Source organism: Ranitomeya imitator, chromosome 2, assembly GCF_032444005.1.
Source record: "Ranitomeya imitator isolate aRanImi1 chromosome 2, aRanImi1.pri, whole genome shotgun sequence".
NCBI lineage: Eukaryota > Metazoa > Chordata > Amphibia > Anura > Dendrobatidae > Ranitomeya > Ranitomeya imitator.
This window is the reverse complement of record NC_091283.1, coordinates 338,915,335-338,942,862: the sequence shown is the minus strand read 5'-3', so window position 1 is coordinate 338,942,862 and position 27,528 is coordinate 338,915,335. Positions and strand designations below refer to the sequence as shown.

The following is a 27,528-nucleotide window of genomic DNA, read 5'->3' as shown; positions in this document are numbered from 1 at the left end:
ACAGGGGGCTAAGAGAGCACACATGGGGAGAGAGACCAAGCACAGGGGGATAAGAGAGCATACATGGGGAGAGAAACCAGGAATAGGGGGATAAGGGAGCACACTTGGGGAGAGAGACCAGGCACAGGGGGGTGGAGACAGCACAAATGGGGTTGGAGACAGCACACATGGGGAGAGACAGTCACCTCCAGAGCTGCAGTCACTATTCTGCCATTACATCGTGTCTATCCTCCAGTCACATCTATAGCTGCAGTCACTATTCTGATTTTACATTGTCTTATCCTCCAGTCACCTCCAGAGCTGCAGTCACTATTCTAATGTTACATGTCACTGGTACCTAATCCATAACATGAGATGTCACATGACTGGCGACCCTTTACGTTTGCATTAATAATGAAAATACAAATTACTATATAAAACTAAAACATTGAAATACATTATATACAAAATAAATAGTAACAACACAAGGACAATATTCAGTCCAGGGCCGCAGAGCCCAGAGGTTAAAGCGTTGGTTGACATCCGGGAAAAGTGTGTTAATATGGATCAGACCACTTGCCAGTCTATCTCTCAGCGCCTTTCAGCCATTCTGGAAGGCCAAGCTCAAGTGAATAAACTCAGGTATGAGTGACCTGTCCGAGGCCTTCTGCCGCTGGCAGGAAGATCCCCAAAAAAAGAGGCAGTGGACTGGGGCAGGGTAACACCTGAAGGACCAGCTGCCTGTTCTCCAGCCTTTGACGCCGGCCCACTTGCTGCTTCGGTGGTGGATGGCTGGGACGGGTCCGTGGCTGTTCGATGAGGGACCGCTCCAGAGGACGATCCAGGATTGAGGGTGCCACTACAGGGTCTGTGAAAAGAAAAGTAAAACATTACTACCAAAAAATAATAATATGTAAAAGCACCAACTCCTGTGGAATAGAAAAATTCAGATTAGTGAATACAACACAAAAATACTTACGTTCTCTGAGCAAGGACAGGCCTCAGGAAAGCGAGCAGCCGGTGGTACTTGTATTTCCCTATCCTTGCTGCAGCCCCACTGCGAACTTGGATCTCCTGTCTCAGGTCCTTGTTGAAGCGATCCTTCATCGAACGCCAACGGGTTTTGACTTTGATCACTGTGAATAGGGAAAAAAAATTATTAAACAATGCACTTTAGGCCGGGATCACACAACCGTGTGGGATGCGAGAAACTCGCAGGAGTTTATCGCATCACACACTGTTGTGTGGTCCCGTATTTCACGTGCGAGAATGGCATTGTAAAACTTGTACTGGCTGTCCTGACCTGAGCTTGACAGCGGCATAGTAATCCATCATGCTGTCATGCTTGGGTCAGGAGAGGATCCGGCCAGTCCATGCAGTGCGATGCGATTATTGCACGAGAAATACGGCAGTGAGTCTCTGCCCTTAAAACAAAAACCGTCAAAAATAAAAAAATAAAAAGTGAAGCGTCCCAAAAACAGTCAAGAATAAATTAAAAAAGGCAAGAGTAACTTTAGTCTAATGTGTATGGGGGCATTAAAATATAACTTATTGGACGCTGCCTCTGGCCAGGCCTAATAGACCTTCGTACATTGCAGGCCCAGACACCATTATTAGGCATGTAAGTATCGTAGTAAGTATCGTAGTAACTAGGTTGCCCCATACTATCAAGTACTTGGGGGCGGAAGGCATTCAGCCGAACTCTGTCACACTTTCTGAGATGCCATGTTTGCTTTTGACAGCAGCAAGAGGTTGAACTCTCAGGGTTTTGTTGCAGCTGCATCTGTACTGTCCCTGCTTTGTACATCTATGTTCTGGTAATTTTTTTTTGTACAACTATTCAGGAGTCTTACTGGATCAGAGGCAAGCCTACTCCAGTGGGATTAGGGCACACTTCATTCATTTGGATGTTTCCTGGATCATTCGGCACCAGGCGTCAGTGGTCCAGTCTGCACACCGTCTTGTAGCACTACAATAGTCACACTCAGCCTTCAGCAGATGCAAGTCTGGGAAGACGGATCTTTCAGACAGCGGTAACGCATCTCTGAGCTGTTGGTACATAAGGTTGTGTGTCCTGTCTGTTCCCACCCAGGGACTGCTTTGGGACGTCCCATGGTCCTGTGTCCAACAATGAGGTGAAGGAGAAACTGGGATTTTTGTGTACTCACCATAAAATCTTTTTCTCTGGGCCACTCATTGGGGGACACGTCACCCACTGTATTGGCCTGATGGCTCTGTTTGTTCTTTGGTTTGACATGCTGCATCCGTATTTGATGATTTTAATCTCCTACTGCTTTGTCGCTGAACTGGATTGAGCTGGAGCCAGTGGTAGGTGTATACTGCAGAGGAGGAGCAGCAAATATTGTTATATTCACTTCGTGTCAGCCTCATAGCAGCAGCAGCATACACCCATGGTCCTGTTTCCCCCAATGAGTGGCTCGGAGAAAAGGATTTTGCGGTGACTACACAAAAATCCCTGTTTTTATAAGAATAGTTGATGCCAATTTTCTATAGAAACATTTTAATATCTATTTTTTTTCTGGTGTTTTTCTGGTAATATAGGACAGCCTAAGGCCAGAAATAAACCCCATAAAACACTGTACATGAAGAGTTTAAGATCAGGTCATTTCTGTCCACGGTATTTGTGCAAACAAAAAAGCTTTGTTAAAAGCCTCAAACTTCTGTTTGTTAATCAGACATGAGATCTAACGTGATAGAAGATTACAGTGCGGGGAATATGGGAAACATTCATATAGACGGCCGGTGGTGATGAGCGAGTATACTCGGTACTCGAGATTTCCCGAGCACTCTCGGGTGTCCTCCGAGTATTTGTACTATTAGCCAGCTTGATTACATGTGGGGATTCCTAAGCAACACCCACATGTACTCATGCTGGTTAGCAGCTGTAAATCATTCAGCTGTGGCGCTGAAAACTAAATCTCTGAGTACTTACAATTACTCGGAGGACACCCAAGCATTCTTGGGAAATCTCGAGTGCTGAGTATATTAGCTTATCATTAACTAGATGGTGGCCCGATTCTAACGCATCGGGTATTCTAGAACATGTATGTCCACGTAGTATATTGCCCAGTCACGTAGTATATTGACCAGTCACGTAGTATAATGCTCCATGCAGTTATGGCCCCATAGATGCCCCATATAATGCTCAATGCAGTTATGGCCCCATAGATGCCCCATATAATGCTCCATGCAGTTATGGCCCCATAGATGCTCCATATAATGCTCCATGCAGTTATCGCCCCATAGATGTCCCATATAATGCTCCACGCAGTTCATTATGGCCCCATAGATGACCCATATAATGCTCCATGCAGTTATGGCCCCATAGATGCCGCATATAATACTCCATGCAGTTATGGTCCCATAGATGCCCCATATAATGCTCCATGCAGTTATGGCCCCATAGATGCCCCATATAATGCTCCATGCAGTTATGGCCCCATAGGTGCCCCATATAATGCTCCATGCAGTTCATTATGGCCCCATAGATGTCCCATATAATGCTCCATGCAGTTCATTATGGCCCCATAGATGCTCCATATAATGCTCCATACAGTTATGGCCCCATAGATGCCCCATATAATGCTCCATGCAGTTCATTATGGCCCCATAGATGCTCCATATAATGCTCCATACAGTTATGGCCCCATAGATGCCCCATATAATGCTCCATGCAGTTCATTATGGCCCCATAGATGCCCCATATAATGCTCCATGCAGTTATGGCCCTATAGATGTCCCATATAATGCTCCATGCAGTTCATTATGGCCCCATAGATGTCCCATATAATGCTCCATGCATTTATGGCCCCATAGATGCCCCATATAATGCTCCATGCAGTTATGCCCCCATAGATGCCCCATTTAATGCTCCATGCAGGTCTTTATGGCCCCATAGATGCTTCATACAGTATTGTGCCACATGTAATGCTGCTGCTGCTGCAATAAAAAAAAAAATCACATACTCACCTCTCATTGCTGATCCTCATCGTCCCGTCTCTCCGCAGTGACTGTTCAAGCAGAGGGCGGTGCGCACACTAATGCGTCATCGCGCCCTCTGACCTGCACAGTCACTGCAAGAGGACGGGAAGACGGAGCGGCGCCCGGCAGATGGAACGCGGACAGGTGAATATGAAATAATCACCTGCTCCTGACGCTGTCCCTGCCTGTCCCATGGTACCGCAGCTTCTTCGCGCAGGGCCTGTGATGACGTCGCGGTCACATGACCGTGATGTCATGGCAGGTCCTTCTCCCATACCATCGTTGGCACCAGAACCTGCCGCTTGCATGGAGAGGTCACCGGTGCGTCGGGAGAAGTGGGAAAGGTGAGTATATAATAATTTTTTTTATTATTTTTAACATTAGATCCTTTTACAATTGACGCTGCATAGGCAGTGTCAATAGTAAAAACTTGGTCACACAGGGTTAATAGCGGCGGTAACGGAGTGAGTTACCCGCGGCATAACGCGGTCCGTTACCACTGGCATTAACCCTGTGTGAGCGGTGACTGCGGGGAGCATGGAGCTGGCACTGACTGCAGGGGAGTAGGGAGGGACTAATCGGACTGTGGCCGTCGCTGATTGGTCGCGGCAGCCATGACAGGCAGCTGTCGAGACCAATCAGCGAATGAATCAGAAAGAAAGAAAGAAAGAAGGACAGACGGAAGTGACCCTTAGACAATTATATAGTAGACTAGATGGTGGCCCGATTCTAACGCATCGGGTATTCTAGAATATGCATGTCCACGTAGTATATTGCCCAGCCCACGTAGTATATTGCTCAGCCACGTAGTATATTGCCCAGCCACGTAGTATATTGCTCAGCCACGTAGTATATTGCCCAGCGACATAGTATATTGCCCAGCGACATAGTATATTGCCCAGCCACGTAGTATATTGCCCAGCCACGTAGTATATTGCCCAGCCACGTAGTATATTGCCCAGCCACGTATTGCCCAGCCACATAGTATATAGCACAGCCCACGTAGTACGGTATATTGCCCTGTCATGTAGTATATTGCCCAGCCACATAGTATATAGCAGAGCCACGTAGTATATTGGCCAGCACAGAGCCACGTAGTATAGAGACTTAAAAAAAATAAATAAACATACTCACCTATAGCCCGTTGAAGTCCTGCTATATTCACCATCCGCCGCCGCCTTTCTCGCTCCTCGCCACGATCCCGAGACCGCTCCATTGCAAGCGGCAGCTTTCGGTGCCAGGGCTGGTGTGAGCAGGACCTATGATGACGTCGCGGTCACATGACCGTGACGTCACGGCAGGTCCTTGTCGCACACCAGCCCTGGGACGGGACCTCACCGGAAGCTGCCGCTTGCAATGGAGCGGTCCCGGGAGCATGGCGAGGAGCGAGAAAGGCGGCGGATGGTGAGTATAGCAGGTTTTTTGTTTTTTTTTATTATTTTGAACATGACATATTTTTACTATTGATGCTGCATAAGCAGCATCAATAGTAAATAGTTGGGGACACACAGGGTTAATAGCAGCGGTGATGGAGTCCGTTACACCGCGGGCCGTTACCGATGCCATTAACCCTGTGTGAGCGGTGAGTGGAGAGGATTATGGAGCGGGCGCTGGGCAGTGAGTGTAGGGGAGGGACTAATCGGACTATGGCCGTCGCTGATTGGTCACGGCAGCCATGACAGGCAGCTGCCGAGACCAATCAGCGAACGAATAACCGTGACAGAAAGACAGACAGACGGAAGTACCCCTTAGACAATTATGTATATAGATGGCCGGTCGTCATGATGGAGTCAGTGACGGACTCTGGCCAAATATGTGTCTAGAGCCGTAGTAGATGAAGATGTCGTCCTCATCATGAAGTAGTTATTTCTCCTGTCACGTGTAATGAATATCTCCTGCAGTATTGCTAATGCCGATTCCAGTGTCAGTAAATGAGACGAGAATTAGCGTTATGGAAGATGAGTCTATGACAGGGGTGGGCAATTAATTTTGCCATGGGGCCGCATGAGAAATTTGGATGGTTTTAGAGGGCCGGACTAATATAATTAACTCATTTTTACCCAATACTGTAGTATACATATATATAATAAGGCCATCTGCATGGGGCATTACAGCTGGCGGGTTCCATGATACATATGATGGGCAATGCCCCATACAGACACTTGCACCATATAGTGCTGCACAAACATTATGGCCCCATATACTGCAGCACAAACATTATGGCCCCATATACTGCAGCACAAACATTATGGGCCCCATATACTGCAGCACAAACAGTATGGGCCCCATATACTACAGCACAAACAGTATGGCCCCATATAGTGCTGCACAAACAGTATGGGCCCCATATACAGCAGCACAAACAGTATGGGCCCCATATACAGCAGCACAAACAGTATGGCCCCCATATACAGCAGCACAAACAGTATGGGCCCCATATACAGCAGCACAAACAGTATGGCCCCTGTTATGTTTGCTAATGACAGGTGTTATGAAGGCAATCCAGAAACACAGTGTGCTTAGCGATCAGAGCGCACACAGTGATCTGACAAATACCCAAAAATACAAGAACGAGCTCTGAGACGTGGAAACTCTGTAGACTGCACACCTGATCCTATCCTAAACACAACTAAAAGCGGCTGTGGATTGCGCCTAACAACTACCTAGGCAACTCGGCACAGCCTAAGAAACTAGCTAGCCTGAAGATAGAAAAATAGGCCTGACTTGCCCCAGAGAAATTCCCCAAAGGAAAAGGCAGCCCCCCACATATAATGACTGTGAGTAAGATGAAAAGACAAAACGTAGGGATGAAATAGATTCAGCAAAGTGGGGCCCGATATTCTAGGACAGAGCGAGGACAGTAAAGCGAACTTTGCAGTCTACAAAAAACCCTAAAGCAAAACCACGCAAAGGGGGCAAAAAAAAACCCACCGTGCCGAACTAACGGCACGGCGGTACACCCTTTGCGTCTCAGAGCTTCCAGCAAAACAAAAGACAAGCTGGACAGAAAAAAAGCAACAAAAAAGCAAAAAGCACTTAGCTATACAGAGCAGCAGGTCACAGGAACAATCAGGAGAAGCTCAGATCCAACACTGAAACATTGACAAGGAGCAAGGATAGCAGCATCAGGCGGAGTTAAGTAATGAAGCAGTTAACAAGCTCACCAGAACACCTGAGGGAGGAAGCTCAGAAGCTGCAGTACCACTTGTGACCACAGGAGTGAATTCAGCCACAGAATTCACAACAGTACCCCCCCCCTTGAGGAGGGGTCACCGAACCCTCACCAGAGCCCCCAGGCCGACCAGGATGAGCCGCATGAAAGGCACGAACAAGATCGGAAGCATGAACATCAGAGGCAAAAACCCAGGAATTATCTTCCTGAGCATAACCCTTCCATTTAACCAGATACTGGAGTTTCCGTCTAGAAACACGAGAATCCAAAATCTTCTCCACAATATACTCCAATTCCCCCTCCACCAAAACCGGGGCAGGAGGCTCAACAGATGGAACCATAGGTGCCACGTATCTCCGCAACAACGACCTATGGAATACATTATGTATGGAAAAGGAGTCTGGGAGGGTCAAACGAAAAGACACAGGATTGAGAACCTCAGAAATCCTATACGGACCAATAAAACGAGGTTTAAATTTAGGAGAGGAAACCTTCATAGGAATATGACGAGAAGATAACCAAACCAGATCCCCAACACGAAGTCGGGGACCCACACGGCGTCTGCGATTAGCGAAAAGTTGAGCTTTCTCCTGGGACAAGATCAAATTGTCCACTACCTGAGTCCAGATCTGCTGCAACCTATCCACCACAGAATCCACACCAGGACAGTCCGAAGACTCAACCTGTCCTGAAGAGAAACGAGGATGGAACCCAGAATTGCAAAAAAATGGAGAAACCAAGGTAGCCGAGCTGGCCCGATTATTAAGGGCGAACTCAGCCAACGGCAAAAAGGACACCCAATCATCCTGGTCTGCAGAAACAAAACATCTCAGATATGTTTCCAAGGTCTGATTGGTTCGTTCGGTCTGGCCATTAGTCTGAGGATGGAAAGCCGAGGAAAAGGATAGGTCAATGCCCATCCTACCACAAAAGGCTCGCCAAAACCTTAACACAAACTGGGAACCTCTGTCAGAAACAATATTCTCAAGAATGCCATGCAACCGAACCACATGCTGAAAGAACAAAGGTACCAAATCAGAGGAGGAAGGCAATTTAGCCAAGGGCACCAGATGGACCATTTTAGAAAAGCGATCACAGACCACCCAAATGACTGACATCTTTTGAGAAAGGGGAAGGTCAGAAATGAAATCCATCGAAATATGTGTCCAAGGCCTCTTTGGGACCGGCAAGGGCAAAAGCAACCCACTGGCACGAGAACAGCAGGGCTTAGCCCTAGCACAAATCCCACAGGACTGCACAAAAGTACGTACATCCCGTGACAGAGATGGCCACCAGAAGGATCTAGCCACTAACTCTCTGGTACCAAAGATTCCAGGATGACCAGCCAACACCGAACAATGAAGTTCAGAGATAAGTTTATTAGTCCACCTATCAGGGACGAACAGTTTCTCTGCTGGACAACGATCAGGTTTATTCGCCTGAAATTTTTGCAGCACCCGCCGCAAATCAGGGGAGATGGCAGACACAATGACTCCTTCCTTGAGGATACCCGCTGGCTCAGATAAACCCGGAGAGTCGGGCACAAAACTCCTAGACAGAGCATCCGCCTTCACATTTTTAGAGCCCGGAAGGTACGAAATCACAAAGTCGAAGCGGGCAAAAAATAACGACCAACGGGCCTGTCTAGGATTCAAGCGCTTGGCAGACTCGAGATAAGTCAAGTTCTTATGATCAGTCAATACCACCACGCGATGCTTAGCTCCTTCAAGCCAATGACTCCACTCCTCGAATGCCCACTTCATGGCCAGCAACTCTCGATTGCCCACATCATAATTACGCTCAGCGGGCGAAAACTTCCTGGAAAAGAAAGCACATGGTTTCATCACTGAGCAATCAGAACCTCTCTGTGACAAAACCGCCCCTGCTCCAATCTCAGAAGCATCAACCTCGACCTGGAACGGAAGAGAAACATCTGGCTGACACAACACAGGGGCAGAACAAAAACGACGCTTCAACTCCTGAAAAGCTTCCACAGCAGCAGAAGACCAATTAACCAAATCAGCACCCTTCTTGGTCAAATCGGTCAATGGTTTGGCAATGCTAGAAAAATTACAGATGAAGCGACGATAAAAATTAGCAAAGCCCAGGAACTTTTGCAGACTTTTCAGAGATGTCGGCTGAATCCAATCCTGGATGGCTTGGACCTTAACTGGATCCATCTCGATAGTAGAAGGGGTAAAGATGAACCCTAAAAATGAAACTTTCTGCACACCGAAGAGACACTTTGATCCCTTCACAAACAAAGAGTTAGCACGCAGGACCTGAAAAACCATTCTGACCTGCTTCACATGAGACTCCCAATCATCTGAGAAGATCAAAATGTCATCCAAGTAAACAATCAGGAATTTATCCAGATACTCACGGAAGATGTCATGCATAAAAGACTGAAACACAGATGGAGCATTGGCAAGTCCGAACGGCATCACTAGATACTCAAAATGACCCTCGGGCGTATTGAATGCAGTTTTCCATTCATCTCCTTGCCTGATTCTCACCAGATTATACGCACCACGAAGATCTATCTTAGTGAACCAACTAGCCCCCTTAATCCGAGCAAACAAGTCAGATAACAATGGCAAGGGATACTGAAATTTAACAGTGATCTTATTAAGAAGGCGGTAATCAATACACTGTCTCAGCGAACCATCCTTCTTGGCTACAAAGAAGAACCCTGCTCCCAGTGGTGATGACGATGGGCGAATATGTCCCTTCTCCAGGGATTCCTTCACATAACTGCGCATAGCGGCGTGTTCGGGCACGGATAAATTAAATAATCGACCTTTAGGGAATTTACTACCAGGAATCAAATTGATAGCACAATCACAATCCCTATGCGGAGGTAGAGCATCGGACTTGGGCTCTTCAAATACATCCTGATAATCAGACAAGAACTCTGGGACCTCAGAAGGGGTGGATGACGAAATCGACAAAAATGGAACATCACCATGTACCCCCTGACAACCCCAGCTGGATACCGACATGGAATTCCAATCCAATACTGGATTATGGGTTTGTAGCCATGGCAACCCCAACACGACCACATCATGCAGATTATGCAACACCAGAAAGCGAATAACTTCCTGATGTGCAGGAGCCATGCACATGGTCAGCTGGGCCCAGTATTGAGGTTTATTCTTGGCCAAAGGTGTAGCATCAATTCCTCTCAATGGAATAGGACACCGCAAAGGCTCCAAGAAAAACCCACAACGTTTAGCATAATCCAAATCCATCAGATTCAGGGCAGCGCCCGAATCCACAAACGCCATGACAGAAAACGACGACAAAGAGCATATCAAGGTAATGGACAGAAGGAATTTGGACTGTACAGTACCAATGACGGCAGACCTAGCGGACCGCTTAGTGCGCTTAGGACAATCAGAAATAGCATGAGTGGAATCACCACAGTAGAAACACAGACCATTCAGACGTCTGTATTCCTGCCGTTCAACTCTAGTCATAGTCCTATCGCACTGCATAGGCTCAGGTTTAACCTCAGGCAGTACCGCCAAATGGTGCACAGATTTACGCTCGCGCAAGCGTCGACCGATCTGAATGGCCAAAGACAAAGACTCATTCAAACCAGCAGGCATAGGAAATCCCACCATGACATCCTTAAGAGCCTCAGAGAGACCCTTTCTGAACAAAGCTGCCAGCGCAGATTCATTCCACTGAGTGAGTACTGACCATTTCCTAAATTTCTGACAATATACTTCTATATCATCCTGACCCTGGCACAAAGCCAGCAAATTTTTCTCAGCCTGATCCACTGAATTAGGCTCATCGTACAGCAATCCGAGCGCCAGGAAAAACGCATCGACACTACTCAATGCAGGGTCTCCTGGCGCAAGAGAAAAAGCCCAGTCTTGAGGGTCGCCGCGCAAAAAAGAAATAATAATCAAAACCTGTTGAATAGGATTACCAGAAGAATGAGGTTTCAAGGCCAGAAATAGCTTACAATTATTTTTGAAACTTAGAAACTTAGTTCTATCTCCAAAAAACAAATCAGGAATAGGAATTCTTGGTTCTAACATAGATTTCTGATCAATAGTATCTTGAATTTTTTGTACATTTATAACGAGATTATCCATTGAAGAGCACAGACCCTGAATATCCATGTCCACACCTGTGTCCAGAATCACCCAAATGTCTAGGGGAAAAAAAAAAGTGAACACAGAGCAGAAAAAAAAAAAAAAAAAATGATGTCAGAACTTTTTCTTTCCCTCTATTGAGAATCATTAGTTTGGCTCCTTGTACTGTTATGTTTGCTAATGACAGGTGTTATGAAGGCAATCCAGAAACACAGTGTGCTTAGCGATCAGAGCGCACACAGTGATCTGACAAATACCCAAAAATACAAGAACGAGCTCTGAGACGTGGAAACTCTGTAGACTGCACACCTAATCCTATCCTAAACACAACTAAAAGCGGCTGTGGATTGCGCCTAACAACTACCTAGGCAACTCGGCACAGCCTAAGAAACTAGCTAGCCTGAAGATAGAAAAATAGGCCTGACTTGCCCCAGAGAAATTCCCCAAAGGAAAAGGCAGCCCCCCACATATAATGACTGTGAGTAAGATGAAAAGACAAAACGTAGGGATGAAATAGATTCAGCAAAGTGGGGCCCGATATTCTAGGACAGAGCGAGGACAGTAAAGCGAACTTTGCAGTCTACAAAAAACCCTAAAGCAAAACCACGCAAAGGGGGCAAAAAAACCCCCACCGTGCCGAACTAACGGCACGGCGGTACACCCTTTGCGTCTCAGAGCTTCCAGCAGAACAAAAGACAAGCTGGACAGAAAAAAAGCAACAAAAAAGCAAAAAGCACTTAGCTATACAGAGCAGCAGGTCACAGGAACAATCAGGAGAAGCTCAGATCCAACACTGAAACATTGACAAGGAGCAAGGATAGCAGCATCAGGCGGAGTTAAGTAATGAAGCAGTTAACGAGCTCACCAGAACACCTGAGGGAGGAAGCTCAGAAGCTGCAGTACCACTTGTGACCACAGGAGTGAATTCAGCCACAGAATTCACAACAGGCCCCATATACAGCAGCACAAACAGTATGGGCCCCATATACAGCAGCCCAAACAGTATGGGCCCCATATACATCAGCACAAACAGTATGGGCCCCATATACAGCAGCACAAACAGTATGGCCCCCATATACAGCAGCACAAACAGTATGGCCCCATATACAGCAGCACAAACAGTATGGGCCCCATATACAGCAGCCCAAACAGTATGGGCCCCATATACATCAGCACAAACAGTATGGGCCCCATATACAGCAGCACAAACAGCATGGCCCCCATATACAGCAGCACAAACAGTATGGGCCCCATATACAGCAGTACAAATGTTATGGCCCCATATACAGCAGCACAAACAGTTTGGCCCCCATATAGTGCTGCACAAATGTTATGGCCCCCATATAGTGCTGCACTGTCGGCTGCGCCCGGGGGCCCCCTGGATACGCCACTGCTGAGACCACCGCTGATACTCACCCGAAGGATGGAGACCATCAGCCAGCAACTTTCTTCACCGCAGCATCCCGCGCGGCCGTGGAGTGACGTACGCAGGTGACGTACGCACGTGACGTACAGGGCCGATGCGGAGCGCAGCCTCTTGTGACCGGTGGCATAATGCTGCCTCCGGAAACAAGAATGATTGACACAGCCAGGAGCCAATGGCTCCTGATGCTGTGTCAATCACATCCTGACCCTGGAGGACTCCCGTATGGAGGAACTGTATGCGCTGCAATGCGCAGCGTGTGGATGACCTCGGGGCCTTCACTCCAGCCGCCAGCCCTCATAAGCATCTGGCGGCTGGCCGAGCGGTGCCGGCGGCGGCTGTCAGAACTGACAGCTAGCTGGCGGGCCGTTAAAAATCATCAGGCGGGCCGGATGCGGCCCGCGGGCCGCATCTTGCCCAGGTCTGGTCTATGAGGAACGTATTCAGCTGCCGACTCCGAGGAAGAAACTGCTTGTTGTGTGTGGCCTAAATATATAGGTTTTATTAGTAGATGTAAAGAAGAAAATGAAATACCGTACTGTAAAATAATAAATCTCCTCATGTGTTGCCCTTATTATCTCCAGTAATTGTATTATTGCACAGTATTTTTGTGATGTTACATCGGCTCATCTTCTCATTCAGGTCTCTAAAATATCGGATCCTCTCAGTGAAGATCTTCTATATAAGAAAATTTTCCTGATTTACCCATTAAAGATGGATATGGGCAGAGACAAGATGGCGGACAGGATATTACACCTCACCCTAGAGATCCTCTTCCGGCTTACTGGAGAGGTGAGAGATTCTGATGACGTCACATTACATCATTCTTATCTATGGGAATAACAGATGGACAGAACTGGAGAGGTGAGGACTCTGGAAATGTCTGTAGTGAGATTTATTAATGTTTCTCTCCATAATCAGGATTACACAGTAGTGAAGAAGACCTCTAGTGAGCGCTGTCAGGACCCTGTGTCTGAGGGATGGGGAAGACCCCTGAGCACAATCATGGGGCCTCCACCTCACCCCCTGATACATGATGACATCATTGACCAGAAGATTCTAGAACTCACCTACAAGATGATTGAGCTGCTGACTGGAGAGGTGACACTGCTGGGAATGCTGGGACATTATACAGTAATGCTATGAAGGGATTGGGGGATGACGGTATCATTGTATGTGTCAGGTTCCTATAAGGTGTCAGGATGTTGCTGTCTATTTCTCCATGGAGGAGTGGGAGTATTTAAAAGGACACAAAGATCTGTACAATGACGTCATGAAGAAGGTTCCCCAGCCCCTCACATCTCCAGGTAATAGGACTAAATACACACAGCCTGAAATTATCTAGATGTAAAGAATGAATTCAGTCCTTGTATGTGTTTTCTCCAGATCTATCCAGTAAGAGGACAACACCAGAGAGAGGTCCCCATCCTCTTCTTCCACAGGACTGTAAACAAGAAGATCCCAATGTTCCTCAGGATCACCAGGTAGATGGAGAGAAGGTGTCATGAGATCTCCGCTATAATGTGTAGACAGCTGTGAAGGTCTTGTGTTCAGTCTTGTTTTATCCACCAGTATTATATGTTTTACTAGCTACTGAACCCATTCTACGCCCGGGTGGCGAGCATTTATATTGGTATATGGTCTCCATCCTGGTATGTGCTGCTCCATCCTGCGTCCCCATCCTGCCATGTGCTGCTCCATCCTGCCATGTGCTGCTCCCATCCTGCACCCCCATTCTGTCATGTGCTGCACCCATCCTGCGCCCCCATTCTGTCATGTGCTGCTCCCATTTTGCGCCCCCGTTCTGTCATGTGCTGCTCCCATCCTGCGCCCCCGTTCTGTAATTTGCTGCTCCCATCCATACGCTGCTCCATAAAGGTTTATGGCCCCATAAGATGCTCCATATTATATGCCCCGTACACTGCTCCATTATGGTTGATGGCCCCATAAGATGCTCCATAGTATATGCCCCCGTACACTGCTCCATTATGGTTGATGGCCCCCATAAGATGCTCCATAGTATATGCCCCCGTACACTGCTCCATTATGGTTGATGGCCCCCATAAGATGCTCCATAGTATATGCCCCCATACACTGCTCCATTATGGTTGATGGCCCCCATAAGATGCTCCATATTATATGCCCCCGTACACTGCTGTTATGATCTGGTGGCCTAGGAGCAGCATGAGACGGACTCTGGAGAAGGTGGTCCCTGTACTGACCGCAGACCCTGAACCTAGCAGCGCAACTAGAAGTAGCCGTGGGGGGTACCTAACACTCCCTAGACCCCTCGGCACAGCCTAAGATCTAACTACCCCTAAAGACAGAAACAGGAAACCTATCTTGCCTCAGAGAAAATCCCCAAAGGATAGATAACCCCCCACAAATATTGACTGTGAGAGGAGAGGGAAATAAATATCTCCAGGATCCGTCCTTTCCTCAACCCCCAATCTACTAAAATGCTTGTGCACGCCCTCATCATTTCCCGCCTTGACTACTGCAACATCCTTTTCTGTGGCCTCCCTGCTAACACCCTTGCACCTCTCCAGTCCATCCTTAACTCTGCTGCCCGATTAATCCATCTCTCTCCTCGCTACTCCTCCGCTTCCCCCCTCTGCAAATCTCTTCACTGGCTCCCATTCCCTCAGCGTATCCAGTTCAAATTGCTAATACTGACCTACAAAGCCATCCACAACCTGTCTCCTCCATATATCTCTGAACTAATCTCTCGATATCTTCCCTCACGTGACCTCCGGTCCTCCCAAGACCTCCTTCTCTCCTCCATACTTATTCGCTCCTCATCCAATCGCCTCCAAGACTTCTCCCGAATATCCCCCATCCTCTGGAACTCTCTGCCCCAACACGTCCGACTATCAACCACAGTCAGATCCTTCAGACGGAACCTGAAAACTCATCTCTTCAAGAAAGCCTACAGCCTGCACTGACACCGCTGCTGCCTCATCACCAACGAAGCTACCGCCTCACCAACACCGGAGCTACCGCCTCACCAACACCGGAGCTACCGCCTCACCAACACCGGAGCTACCGCCTCACCAACACCGGAGCTACCGCCTCACCAACACCGGAGCTACCGCCTCACCAACACCGGAGCTACCGCCTCACCAACACCGGAGCTACCGCCTCCCCAACACCGGAGCTGCCGCCTCATCACTATCGAAGCTACCGCCTCACCAACACCGGAGCTACCGCCTCACCAACACCGGAGCTACCGCCTCACCAACACCGGAGCTCCTGCAACCCTCAACCTACTGTCTCCTTCCCCATAATCCTGTAGAATGTAAGCCCGCAAGGGCAGGGTCCTCGCCCCTCTGTATCAGTCTGTCATTGTTAGTTTGTTTACTGTATGTGATATTTGTAACTTGTATGTAACCCCTTCTCATGTACAGCACCATGGAATCAATGGTGCTATATAAATAAATAATAATAATAATAATACGCAGATATGAAATCAGATTTTAGCATAGGAGGCCATACTAGCTAAAAAGAAAGAATAGAACAGAGTACTATGCGGTCAGTATAAAAACACTAGAAAATATCCACCACAGAAGATACGAATCACCACATCTGACTAAAGACATGGGGGGTATATCTGCATCTCCAGAGAAATAGCTAGGCTGCAAAAAATCCTTCACAGACAAAACTGGACAAGACAAACACATGAATATGCACAGAACTATAAGGTCCACAGCAGGTGGACAGCAAAAACAAAGCCAGGACTTATCTTTGAAGAAAAGCACAGCAAACTGGAGAGACCAGCAGGGAAGTGAATCCTGCAAAAACAATGACAACTGGCACTGACTAAAGAGTCCTGCAAAGCTATATACCCCAGTCAGTTTTGCAATTAGTAGATACACATGTCCACTCCTGCAGTCCAGGAACAACTGCATTACCCTCTACAACCACCGGAGGGAGCCCAAAAACTGAATTCACAACAGTACCCCCCCTTGAGGAGGGGTCACCGAACCCTCACTAGAGCCCCCAGGCCGATCAGGATGAGCCCGATGAAAGGCACGAACCAAATCAACGGCATGGACATCAGAGGCAGAAACCCAAGAATTATCCTGGCCATAACCCTTCCACTTGACAAGGTACTGAAGCTTCCGCCTCGAAAAAAGAGAATCCAAAATCTTCTCAACAACATATTCCAACTCCCCATCGACCAATACAGGGGCCAGAGGATCAACAGAGGGAACAACGGGCTCCACATATTTCCGCAACAAAGATTTATGGAAGACATTATGAATAGCAAACGAGGCCGGAAGCGCCAGGCGAAAGGACACCGGATTAATAATCTCAGAAATCCTATAAGGACCAATAAATCGAGGCTTAAACTTAGGGGAAGGAACCTTCATAGGAACATGACGGGAAGATAACCAAACCAGATCCCCAATCCGAAGCCGGGAACCAACACACCGACGACGATTAGCAAAACGTTGAGCCTCCTCCTGAGACAGCACCAAATTGTCCACCACATAAGCCCAAATCTGCTGCAACCTGTCGACCACAGGATCCACACCAGGAAGGTCAGAAGGCTCAACCTGCCCAGAAGAAAAACGAGGATGAAAACCAAAATTACAAAAAAAAGGCGAAACCAAAGTAGCCGAACTAGCCCGATTTATTAAGGGCAAACTCGGCCAATGGCAAAAAAGCCATCCAATCATCCTGATCAGCAGACACAAAGCATCTCAAATAGGTCTCCAACATCTGATTAGTTCGCTCAGTCTGGCCATTTGTCTGAGGATGAAATGCAGAAGAAAAAGACAAATCAATGCCCAGCTTGGCACAAAAGGCCCGCCAAAACCTAGAAACAAACTGGGAACCTCTGTCGGACACAATATTCTCCGGAATACTATGCAAACGTACCACATGCTGAAAAAACAACGGAACCAAATCAGAAGAAGAAGGCAATTTAGGCAAAGGCACCAAATGAACCATCTTAGAAAATCGGTCACAGACAACCCAGATAACCGACATTCTTTGGGAAACAGGAAGATCGGAAATAAAATCCATAGAAATTTGTGTCCAGGGCCTCTCGGGGACCGGTAATGGCAAAAGCAACCCACTAGCGCGGGAACAGCAAGGCTTAGCCCGCGCACAAATCCCACAGGACTGCACAAAAGAGTGCACATCCCGCGACAAAGAAGGCCACCAAAAGGACCTACTAACCAAATCTCTGGTACCAAAAATCCCAGGATGGCCAGCCAACACAGAACAATGAACCTCAGAAATCACTTTAGTAGTCCATCTATCAAGAACAAACAGTTTCCCCACAGGACAGCGGTCAGGCTTATCAGCCTGAAATTCCTGAAGAACCCGTCACAAATCAGGGGAGATGGCAGAAAGAATCACCCCTTCCTTCAAAATGCCGACTGTTGTGAATTCTGTGGCTGAATTCACTCCTGTGGTCACAAGTGGTACTGCAGCTTCTGAGCTTCCTCCCTCAGGTGTTCTGGTGAGCTCGTTAACTACTTCATTACTTAACTCCGCTTGGTGCTGCTATCCTTGCTCCTTGTCAATGTTTCAGTGTTGGATCTGAGCTTCTCCTGATTGTTCCTGTGACCTGCTGCTCTGTATAGCTAAGTGCCTTTTGATTTTTTGTTGCTTTTTTTCTGTCCAGCTTGTCTTTTGTTTTGCTGGAAGCTCTGAGACGCAAAGGGTGTACCGCCGTGCCGTTAGTTCGGCACGGTGGGGTTTTTTTGCCCCCTTTGCGTGGTTTTGCTTTAGGGTTTTTTGTAGACTGCAAAGTTCGCTTTACTGTCCTCGCTCTGTCCTAGAATATCGGGCCCCACTTTGCTGAATCTATTTCATCCCTACGTTTTGTCTTTTCATCTTACTCACAGTCATTATATGTGGGGGGCTGCCTTTTCCTTTGGGGAATTTCTCTGGGGCAAGTCAGGCCTATTTTTCTATCTTCAGGCTAGCTAGTTTCTTAGGCTGTGCCGAGTTGCCTAGGTAGTTGTTAGGCGCAATCCACAGCCGCTTTTAGTTGTGTTTAGGATAGGATCAGGTGTGCAGTCTACAGAGTTTCCACGTCTCAGAGCTCGCTCTTGTATTTTTGGGTATTTGTCAGATCACTGTGTGCGCTCTGATCGCTAAGCACACTGTGTTTCTGGATTGCCTTCATAACACCTGTCATTAGCAAACATAACAGTACAAGGAGCCAAACTAATGATTCTCAATAGAGGGAAAGAAAAAGTTCTGACATCATTTTTTTTTTTTTTTTTTCTGCTCTGTGTTCACTTTTTTTTTTCCCCTAGACATTTGGGTGATTCTGGACACAGGTGTGGACATGGATATTCAGGGTCTGTGCTCTTCAATGGATAATCTCGTTATAAATGTACAAAAAATTCAAGATACTATTGATCAGAAATCTATGTTAGAACCAAGAATTCCTATTCCTGATTTGTTTTTTGGAGATAGAACTAAGTTTCTAAGTTTCAAAAATAATTGTAAGCTATTTCTGGCCTTGAAACCTCATTCTTCTGGTAATCCTATTCAACAGGTTTTGATTATTATTTCTTTTTTGCGCGGCGACCCTCAAGACTGGGCATTTTCTCTTGCGCCAGGAGACCCTGCATTGAGTAGTGTCGATGCGTTTTTCCTGGCGCTCGGATTGCTGTACGATGAGCCTAATTCAGTGGATCAGGCTGAGAAAAATTTGCTGGCTTTGTGCCAGGGTCAGGATGATATAGAAGTATATTGTCAGAAATTTAGGAAATGGTCAGTACTCACTCAGTGGAATGAATCTGCGCTGGCAGCTTTGTTCAGAAAGGGTCTCTCTGAGGCTCTTAAGGATGTCATGGTGGGATTTCCTATGCCTGCTGGTTTGAATGAGTCTTTGTCTTTGGCCATTCAGATCGGTCGACGCTTGCGCGAGCGTAAATCTGTGCACCATTTGGCGGTACTGCCTGAGGTTAAACCTGAGCCTATGCAGTGCGATAGGACTATGATTAGAGTTGAACGGCAGGAATACAGACGTCTGAATGGTCTGTGTTTCTACTGTGGTGATTCCACTCATGCTATTTCTGATTGTCCTAAGCGCACTAAGCGGTCCGCTAGGTCTGCCGTCATTGGTACTGTACAGTCCAAATTCCTTCTGTCCATTACCTTGATATGCTCTTTGTCGTCGTTTTCTGTCATGGCGTTTGTGGATTCGGGCGCTGCCCTGAATCTGATGGATTTGGATTATGCTAAACGTTGTGGGTTTTTCTTGGAGCCTTTGCGGTGTCCTATTCCATTGAGAGGAATTGATGCTACACCTTTGGCCAAGAATAAACCTCAATACTGGGCCCAGCTGACCATGTGCATGGCTCCTGCACATCAGGAAGTTATTCGCTTTCTGGTGTTGCATAATCTGCATGATGTGGTCGTGTTGGGGTTGCCATGGCTACAAACCCATAATCCAGTATTGGATTGGAATTCCATGTCGGTATCCAGCTGGGGTTGTCAGGGGGTACATGGTGATGTTCCATTTTTGTCGATTTCGTCATCCACCCCTTCTGAGGTCCCAGAGTTCTTGTCTGATTATCAGGATGTATTTGAAGAGCCCAAGTCCGATGCTCTACCTCCGCATAGGGATTGTGATTGTGCTATCAATTTGATTCCTGGTAGTAAATTCCCTAAAGGTCGATTATTTAATTTATCCGTGCCCGAACACGCCGCTATGCGCAGTTATGTGAAGGAATCCCTGGAGAAGGGACATATTCGCCCATCGTCATCACCACTGGGAGCAGGGTTCTTCTTTGTAGCCAAGAAGGATGGTTCGCTGAGACAGTGTATTGATTACCGCCTTCTTAATAAGATCACTGTTAAATTTCAGTATCCCTTGCCATTGTTATCTGACTTGTTTGCTCGGATTAAGGGGGCTAGTTGGTTCACTAAGATAGATCTTCGTGGTGCGTATAATCTGGTGAGAATCAGGCAAGGAGATGAATGGAAAACTGCATTCAATACGCCCGAGGGTCATTTTGAGTATCTAGTGATGCCGTTCGGACTTGCCAATGCTCCATCTGTGTTTCAGTCTTTTATGCATGACATCTTCCGTGAGTATCTGGATAAATTCCTGATTGTTTACTTGGATGACATTTTGATCTTCTCAGATGATTGGGAGTCTCATGTGAAGCAGGTCAGAATGGTTTTTCAGGTCCTGCGTGCTAACTCTTTGTTTGTGAAGGGATCAAAGTGTCTCTTCGGTGGGCAGAAAGTTTCATTTTTAGGGTTCATCTTTACCCCTTCTACTATCGAGATGGATCCAGTTAAGGTCCAAGCCATCCAGGATTGGATTCAGCCGACATCTCTGAAAAGTCTGCAAAAGTTCCTGGGCTTTGCTAATTTTTATCGTCGCTTCATCTGTAATTTTTCTAGCATTGCCAAACCATTGACCGATTTGACCAAGAAGGGTGCTGATTTGGTTAATTGGTCTTCTGCTGCTGTGGAAGCTTTTCAGGAGTTGAAGCGTCGTTTTTGTTCTGCCCCTGTGTTGTGTCAGCCAGATATTTCTCTTCCGTTCCAGGTCGAGGTTGATGCTTCTGAGATTGGAGCAGGGGCGGTTTTGTCACAGAGAGGTTCTGATTGCTCAGTGATGAAACCATGTGCTTTCTTTTCCAGGAAGTTTTCGCCCGCTGAGCGTAATTATGATGTGGGCAATCGAGAGTTGCTGGCCATGAAGTGGGCATTCGAGGAGTGGCGTCATTGGCTTGAAGGAGCTAAGCATCGCGTGGTGGTATTGACTGATCATAAGAACTTGACTTATCTCGAGTCTGCCAAGCGCTTGAATCCTAGACAGGCCCGTTGGTCGTTATTTTTTGCCCGCTTCGACTTTGTGATTTCGTACCTTCCGGGCTCTAAAAATGTGAAGGCGGATGCTCTGTCTAGGAGTTTTGTGCCCGACTCTCCGGGTTTATCTGAGCCAGCGGGTATCCTCAAGGAAGGAGTCATTGTGTCTGCCATCTCCCCTGATTTGCGGTGGGTGCTGCAAAAATTTCAGGCGAATAAACCTGATCGTTGTCCAGCAGAGAAACTGTTCGTCCCTGATAGGTGGACTAATAAACTTATCTCTGAACTTCATTGTTCGGTGTTGGCTGGTCATCCTGGAATCTTTGGTACCAGAGAGTTAGTGGCCATCTCTGTCACGGGATGTACGTACTTTTGTGCAGTCCTGTGGGATTTGTGCTAGGGCTAAGCCCTGCTGTTCTCGTGCCAGTGGGTTGCTTTTGCCCTTGCCGGTCCCAAAGAGGCCTTGGACACATATTTCGATGGATTTCATTTCTGACCTTCCCGTTTCTCAAAAGATGTCAGTCATTTGGGTGGTCTGTGATCGCTTTTCTAAAATGGTCCATCTGGTGCCCTTGGCTAAATTGCCTTCCTCCTCTGATTTGGTACCTTTGTTCTTTCAGCATGTGGTTCGGTTGCATGGCATTCCTGAGAATATTGTTTCTGACAGAGGTTCCCAGTTTGTTTCAAGGTTTTGGCGAGCCTTTTGTGGTAGGATGGGCATTGACCTATCCTTTTCCTCGGCTTTCCATCCTCAGACTAATGGCCAGACCGAACGAACCAATCAGACCTTGGAAACATATCTGAGATGTTTTGTTTCTGCAGACCAGGATGATTGGGTGTCCTTTTTGCCGTTGGCTGAGTTCGCCCTTAATAATCGGGCCAGCTCGGCTACCTTGGTTTCTCCATTTTTTTGCAATTCTGGGTTCCATCCTCGTTTCTCTTCAGGACAGGTTGAGTCTTCGGACTGTCCTGGTGTGGATTCTGTGGTGGATAGGTTGCAGCAGATCTGGACTCAGGTAGTGGACAATTTGATCTTGTCCCAGGAGAAAGCTCAACTTTTCGCTAATCGCAGACGCCGTGTGGGTCCCCGACTTCGTGTTGGGGATCTGGTTTGGTTATCTTCTCGTCATATTCCTATGAAGGTTTCCTCTCCTAAATTTAAACCTCGTTTTATTGGTCCGTATAGGATTTCTGAGGTTCTCAATCCTGTGTCTTTTCGTTTGACCCTCCCAGACTCCTTTTCCATACATAATGTATTCCATAGGTCGTTGTTGCGGAGATACGTGGCACCTATGGTTCCATCTGTTGAGCCTCCTGCCCCGGTTTTGGTGGAGGGGTAATTGGAGTATATTGTGGAGAAGATTTTGGATTCTCGTGTTTCTAGACGGAAACTCCAGTATCTGGTTAAATGGAAGGGTTATGCTCAGGAAGATAATTCCTGGGTTTTTGCCTCTGATGTTCATGCTTCCGATCTTGTTCGTGTCTTTCATGCGGCTCATCCTGGTCGGCCTGGGGGCTCTGGTGAGGGTTCGGTGACCCCTCCTCAAGGGGGGGGTACTGTTGTGAATTCTGTGGCTGAATTCACTCCTGTGGTCACAAGTGGTACTGCAGCTTCTGAGCTTCCTCCCTCAGGTGTTCTGGTGAGCTCGTTAACTGCTTCATTACTTAACTCCGCCTGATGCTGCTATCCTTGCTCCTTGTCAATGTTTCAGTGTTGGATCTGAGCTTCTCCTGATTGTTCCTGTGACCTGCTGCTCTGTATAGCTAAGTGCCTTTTGATTTTTTGTTGCTTTTTTTCTGTCCAGCTTGTCTTTTGTTTTGCTGGAAGCTCTGAGACGCAAAGGGTGTACCGCCGTGCCGTTAGTTCGGCACGGTGGTTTTTTTTTGCCCCCTTTGCGTGGTTTTGCTTTAGGGTTTTTTGTAGACTGCAAAGTTCGCTTTACTGTCCTCGCTCTGTCCTAGAATATCGGGCCCCACTTTGCTGAATCTATTTCATCCCTACGTTTTGTCTTTTCATCTTACTCACAGTCATTATATGTGGGGGGCTGCCTTTTCCTTTGGGGAATTTCTCTGGGGCAAGTCAGGCCTATTTTTCTATCTTCAGGCTAGCTAGTTTCTTAGGCTGTGCCGAGTTGCCTAGGTAGTTGTTAGGCGCAATCCACAGCCGCTTTTAGTTGTGTTTAGGATAGGATCAGGTGTGCAGTCTACAGAGTTTGCACGTCTCAGAGCCCGCTCTTGTATTTTTGGGTATTTGTCAGATCACTGTGTGCGCTCTGATCGCTAAGCACACTGTGTTTCTGGATTGCCTTCATAACACCTGTCATTAGCAAACATAACAGCCGACCGGCTCAAGAACCCCAGGGGAATCAGGAAAAAAACTCCTAGAGAGGGCATCCGCCTTAACATTCTTAGTACCAGGAATGTACGAGACCACAAAATCAAAACGGGAGAAAAACAGGGACCATCGAGCCTGTCTAGGATTCAGTCGTTTGGCAGACTCGAGGTAAATCAGATTCTTATGATCGGTCAGGACCACAATACGGTGCTTGGCCCCCTCAAGCCAATGTCGCCACTCCTCAAATGCCCACTTCATAGCCAACAACTCCCGATTGCCGACATCATAATTGCGTTCCGCAGGCGAAAACTTCCGAGAAAAGAAGGCACACGGTTTCATCAAGGAACCATCAGAATTCCTCTGAGACAAAACGGCCCCTGCCCCAATCTCAGACGCGTCAACCTCAACCTGAAATGGAGGAGAAACATCTGGCTGACGCAACACAGGGGCAGAAGTAAATCGGCGTTTAAGCTCCTGAAAGGCAGAAACAGCCGCGGAGGACCAATTCGTCACATCAGCGCCTTTCTTGGTGAAATCGGTCAGAAGTTTAACCACACTGGAGAAGTTGGCAATGAAACGACGATAAATATTAGCAAAGCCCAAGAATCTCTGAAGGCTCTTCACAGATGTGGGCTGAATCCAATCATGAATGGCCTGAACCTTAACCGGATCCATTTCTATAGATGAGGGAGAAAAAATGAAACCCAAAAAAGAAACCTTCTGCACTCCAAAGAGGCACTTTGACCCCTTCACAAATAAAGCATTATTACGGAGGATCTGAAATACCATCCTGACCTGTTTCACATGAGACTCCCAATCATTGGAAAAAATCAAAATATCATCCAAATATACAACCATGAATTTATCAAGATAACTCCGAAAGATATCATGCATGAAGGATTGGAACACAGATGGGGCATTAGAGAGTCCGAATGGCATCACAAGGTATTCAAAATGGCCTTCGGGCGTATTAAATGTAGTTTTCCATTCGTCACCCTGCTTGATACGAATAAGATTATATGCCCCTCGAAGGTCAATCTTAGTAAACCAGCTAGCCCCCTTAATCCTAGCAAACAAATCAGTAAGCAAAGGCAAGGGGTGTTGAAATTTGACCGTGATCTTATTCAAGAGGCGATAATCAATACAAGGTCTCAAGGATCCATCCTTCTTGGCAACAAAAAAGAACCTCGCTCCCAACGGTGAAGAAGATGGCCGAATATGCCCTTTCTCCAAAGACTTCTTAATATAGCTCCGCATGGCGGTATGTTCAGGCATAGACAGGTTGAAAAGTCGGCCCTTAGGGAACTTACAACCTGGAATCATGTCAATAGCACAATCACAGTCCCTATGCGGTGGAAGGGAACTGGATTTGGGCTCATCAAATACATCCTGGAAGTCTGACAAAAACTCAGGAACTTCAGAAGAGGGGGAAGAGGAAATTGACATCAAAGGAACCTGATCATGAACCCCCTGACAACCCCAACTAGTCACAGACATGGATTTCCAGTCTAACACCGGATTATGTAGCTGTAACCATGGAAAACCCAGCACAATATCATCATGCAAATTATGCAACACCAGAAAACGACAATCTTCCTGATGGGCTGGCGCCATGCGCATGGTCAGCTGTGTCCAAAACTGAGGTTTATTTTTAGCCAACGGTGTAGCATCAATGCCCCTCAAAGGAATAGGGTTCTGCAAAGGCTGCAAGGGAAAACCACAACGTCTGGCAAATTCTAAGTCCATTAAGTTCAGAGCGGCGCCTGAATCCACAAATGCCATGACAGAAAATTATGATAATGAGCAAATCAAGGTCACAGATAACAGAAATTTAGGTTGTATAGTACTGATGGCAACAAAACTAGCGATTCTCTTTGTACGCTTAGGGCAATCAGAAATAACATGTGCAGAATCGCCGCAGTAAAAACACAACCTATTATGACGCCTGAATGTTTGACGTTCAGCTCTAGACAAAATCCTATCACACTGCATAGGCTCAAGGCTCCGCTCAGGGGACAACGCCACAGTGTGCACAACTCTGCACTCGCGCAAGCGCCGATCAATCTGAATGGCCAGAGACATAGAATCACTCAGACCAGCAAGCGTGGGGAACCCCACCATAACGTCTTTAACGGATTCAGAAAGACCCTTTCTGAAAATTGCCGCCAAGGCATCCTCATTCCATTTAGTCAGTACAGACCATTTTCTAAATTTCTGGCAATACGATTCTGCTGCTTCTTGACCTTGACACAGGGCTAACAAGATTTTCTCAGCCTGATCCACAGAATTAGGCTCATCATACAACAACCCCAATGCCTGAAAGAACGAATCAACATTAAGCAAAGCAGGATTGCCAGTTTCCAGGGGAAATGCCCAATCCTGTGAGTCACTGTTATGATCTGGTGGTTTAGGAACAACATGAGACAAGCTCTAAAGGAGGTGGTATCTGTACTGACCGCAAACCCTAATCCTAGCAGCGCAACTAAAAATAGCCGTGGGGGGTACCTGACGCTCCCTAGACCCCTCGGCACAGCCTAAGATCTAACTTCCCCTAAAGATGGAAACAGGAAACCTATCTTGCCTCAGAGAAAATCCCCAAAGGAAAGATAGCCCCCCACAAATATTGATGGTGAGAGGATGGGAAAATAACATACGCAGAAATGAAATCAGATTTTAGCATAGGAGGCCAGTCTAGCTTGATAGATAGGACAGGAAAGGATACTGTACGGTCAGTATAAAAACTACAAAACAATCCACACAGAGTTTACAAAATCTCCACACCTGACTAAAGGTGTGGAGGGTAAATCTGCTTCCCAGAGCTTCCAGCTAACAGAAAAAATCCATACTGACAAGCTGGACAAATATAGAATGCACAGAACAATAAGTCCACAACATGTGGACTGAAATGAGCAAAGCCAGAACTTATCTTTGTATAACTGGTCAGGAAACCAGGAGAATCCAAGCAGAGATGTGAATCCAGCCAGGAAACATTGACAAGTGGCACAGGCTGAAGAAAGAGCCAGACTTAAATAGCGGACGATAAGTGGAGGCAGCTGAAGACAGCTAACTCCAAGGAGCAGCCATACCACTAGAAACCACAAGAGGGAGCCCAAGAGCAGAACTCAAAAAAGTGCCACTTACAACCACCGGAGGGAACCCAAGAGCGGAATTCACAACAGTACCCCCCCTTGAGGAGGGGTCACCGAACCCTCACCAGAGCCCCCAGGCCGATCAGGACGAGCCAAGTGAAAAGCACGAACCAAATCGGTAGCATGGACATCAGAGGCAACAACCCAAGAATTATCCTCCTGGCCATAACCCTTCCACTTGACAAGATACTGAAGCCTCCGCCTCGAAAAACGAGAATCCAAAATCTTCTCAACCTCATATTCCAACTCTCCCTCAACCAACACCGGGGCAGGAGGGTCAACCGAGGGAACAACGGGCACTACATATCTCTGCAACAAAGATCTATGGAAAACATCATGAATGGCAAAAGAGGCAGGAAGAGCCAAACAAAAAGACACCGGATTAATAATTTCAGAAATTTTATAAGGACCAATAAACCGAGGCTTAAACTTAGGAGAAGAAACCTTCATAGGAACATGACGAGAAGACAACCAAACCAAATCCCCCACACGAAGCCGGGGACCAACACGCCGACGGCGGTTAGAAAAACGTTGAGCCCTTTCCTGAGACAACGTCATATTGT

General features: G+C 47.0%; 1 pseudogene; it reads left to right on the top strand.

Annotated features, from left to right (window-relative positions):
- Positions 1 to 27,528, top strand: part of LOC138663666 (zinc finger protein 271-like) — a 127,535-nt pseudogene that overhangs the window by 4,931 nt on the left and 95,076 nt on the right.